This window comes from Oryzias latipes, chromosome 10, assembly GCF_053564925.1.
Source record: "Oryzias latipes strain Hd-rR chromosome 10, Olatipes_Hd-rR_3.1".
Taxonomy (NCBI): Eukaryota; Metazoa; Chordata; class Actinopteri; order Beloniformes; family Adrianichthyidae; genus Oryzias; species Oryzias latipes.
In genome coordinates, this window is record NC_136246.1 from 14,012,552 (window position 1) to 14,015,643 (window position 3,092).

At 41.1% G+C, this 3,092-nt stretch overlaps 1 long non-coding RNA gene across 1 annotated transcript in view; it reads right to left on the minus strand.

The window, feature by feature from the left end:
• Window positions 1–541: 541 nt before the first annotated feature.
• The window catches only part of LOC105354858 (uncharacterized), a 118,341-nt gene continuing 115,790 nt past the window's right edge, over window positions 542–3,092 (minus strand). Inside the window, exon 5 of the long non-coding RNA XR_013658524.1 lies at window positions 542–2,432. This is a non-coding gene — a long non-coding RNA (uncharacterized LOC105354858). The remainder of the gene's footprint in view (window positions 2,433–3,092) is intronic.

Consider the following 3,092-nt stretch of genomic DNA (forward strand, 5'->3'; position numbering starts at 1 on the left):
TCCAGAATTCACAGGTCTGTTTAATCACATAATTCTCCTCAAGTGCCCTGAGGAGGCTGCGGCACAGCAAGGGCCCTTTAGACCCATGACAACTTGGAGGGATTAATTATTTTCATCTTTTGGAATATCTGCAGAAAAAGAGAGAATATGATATTGGCTCGCTTTTGTTTTGTTTATCCTCACGTCTTCTTCCAAGTGGCTCTTTGATGTGCCCCTGTTATTGTTGGGGATGTCTGTGCGATCTTCTGCCACTGAAGCTTTGATATGCTCCAGCAGGGGTTAAGAGTGAGCGTCCAAAGGTCCAGGCCAGGACGTCCAAACTTCTGTCTTGGAGAGGGCTGACCTCTGGACCTGTGGGTTGCTCGAGGACAGTCCAAATTCCACCTCCCTTTGATGCACACTTTTTTCACAGCAGTTAATTAGCCAGGGTGGCTAAACGTTTAGCCTGGGTGTGAAAGAGTCTGGGTTGGGGTGTGTTTTCAAGACACTGCCTGTTTTTTTTGTGTGTTTGTGTGTCAAAGGGTCTTTTGAGACAATGCGGTACTTGTACACCTTGTTTGGATAGTGGGTGAATGCTATGGCCTATTCATGGGAGCCTATTCAAGAGGAAGAGTTGTTAGAAAGGCCTTTCTAGTAGTGAAGACAAGTCCTTGACATTTCACTGATTTTATGTAATCAAAGACACCATTTCCTTTTCTTTTTCATGTCTTTATATGTTACAAAAATCCATCCTAAGAGAGAGTAAAATGGAAAAAAAAAACTCTTATCTTGCAAGAGGCAGTTGCAGTCTGGGAATAATTTTGAGCCACTGCAACATATCTTCCCCTCATCTTCAAAAATATCTTTTGGGGCATTAATATAAATTTCTGAGGAAATGGCTTTCATCAAGTATGTAGTGAGCAGCCCGGGTTTCAAGCAGGATCCAATTTTCTCTTCCTCCTTTTCCTATAAACAGTCCTGCGCCAGATTGCCAGCCTCAGCTGTAACACGCAGGATTCATCTCTGCTTATGTCTCAGTTCTTTACCGCTGCACTTAAAGGGTGATCATTTTCTCGGATGACAGTTTGAAAGGGCAAAAAAAAAAAAACACGTTTGTTTAATTTTGGGGCGGGAGCAGTAAACGAGTCTTGACCTCACAGTCTTCCAAAGAACAGGGCAACAAGAACAAGGTGTTGCAGCTAAAACTGAAGAAATCATACACAGAAATGACAATACAACAAAGCCATCTGTGTATTTTTAGCACCTGTAAACACAATCAGCCATTAGGCACAAGTGATGCACTTCAGTTCTCTTTTCTTACCAAATCCTCTTCAGCCTAAGGCTACCTTCTATCATTTGCCCGCAGAGCAACATCAAATGAAATTTTATTTTATGTTGTTTGTTCTTTGGATAACAAGAGGAGGAAGCCCCGCCGGTTTGGGCTGAGACCGCAGTGAAATTGATCCGCTATCGAGTGTGCACGGTGTCCAGACAGTTTCCCTCCCCCAGGGACTCAGGCACCAAATCACTCTTTCATTTTGAGCTAACATGTACGTCTGCAGAGCTGCCAGGTCTCTCAGGGTAGACAAACTTTGAAGTAAAATACTCACTCTTCCCGTCTAGCTCCTCCTTTCTCCTGCGCTCTCAGCTCTCGGCTCAGCACCCATCTAACCATTGTGTCTTATAGGGATTCAAATGTATCATCTGCCATTCCAAACTATGATCTCTATGATCTCAAATACACGTTCCCAAACAAGCTCCTTTTGTCTTAAAAGGCATGAAAGGATTTTATGAGATTTACACTCTGCCTGCGATTTAAACATCAAGGCTTAACCTATTTCTTTATGAATAAGCAGTTGCAGGGGAGTTGGAGCTCTCACTGGATGACTTGATGATTCACTCATTTGTGGATACATGGAAAGAAATCGCTTTAAATGCTTTGTTACTTGAATGGGTTTGATCAACCTCAGTGTTTGTTTTTCATGCCGGTGTTGTACTTTGGCCTGTAAAACGAGAAGCACAATCTCTAAAGACAATGTCATTACATTTTCTTACATGAAAAGGGGGCATTTTCCAAGTTTTTAATTATGCACAGCAAACAGAGCGTCGCTATTCTCTATGAATCACATGCTAAGTAAAGAGCATCATTTACCCAAATTATAAAGACATGCAAAGTGCTTGCTGAAATTACTTGTGCAAAGCTTATTCCATTTTTAAAACATCTTCATGTCTTGCCTGTTTGTCACAGTTATTTATGTCATCATCAAACTTTGAACCACATGTGCAATGCCTTCATAGGAACTGCTTTGTTTGAGAACAAGAAAGTTTGTTTAGTAGCCAGAACAAGTTTCAGAGGCTTCTTCAGCTCTGCCACCTGCAGCTGGGGATCGATCCGCTTTCTAACACTGCATCTTGACTCCCTGCATGCCATTCCACACCTCCAGGGTCCCAACCTGTATTTGGATACAAAACACACACCAACAGGGGGTTAGCTGCTTCTTCATGTCATTGATGAGAGTGAGGTTCACATCTATACGATGTCATGGCAGAGTACAAGAAACTGTAATTTGACCAAAGAGTTCAAAAAGTTACATTGTCTGGTCGTGCACTTGGTTCAATATGAAACGCAGATTTAAAGCAACAATTTGAAAAGTTTTTCCATCCGCCTTACAAACCGGAATTTGTGAAAATGTTTTTAGATCTCATCTGACACGTTTGAGTTCTTCTCATTTGTATTGATCTCTAAAACTGGTTAATAGGTACGGAAGGTAGAAACAGTGTTTGATTGCAAAAACTGAGGGAAAGTTTGGTAAACTCTGATTAGATACCATAACTTGTCATGTAAGGGAATATTTTCCTTCGTTTGTACATAAAATATGCTAATTCAAATAGTTAGGCAAAAATTACTCACGCAAAAAAAAGAAAATTAACAGGATTTCCATCTGTTTAATACTCTTTAAGTTAAGCAAGTTTTAAACACTGAGCTGTAGGCACTGGTGTGCATTAAATTAAGACTCTGGCTGCTCCATGCAAACGGAGGCACGCGTGATTTAGAGAGCACTATTAAAACTCCAAACCCTAAAACTAAGAAGGAGATTTGGACGTCTGCTTAC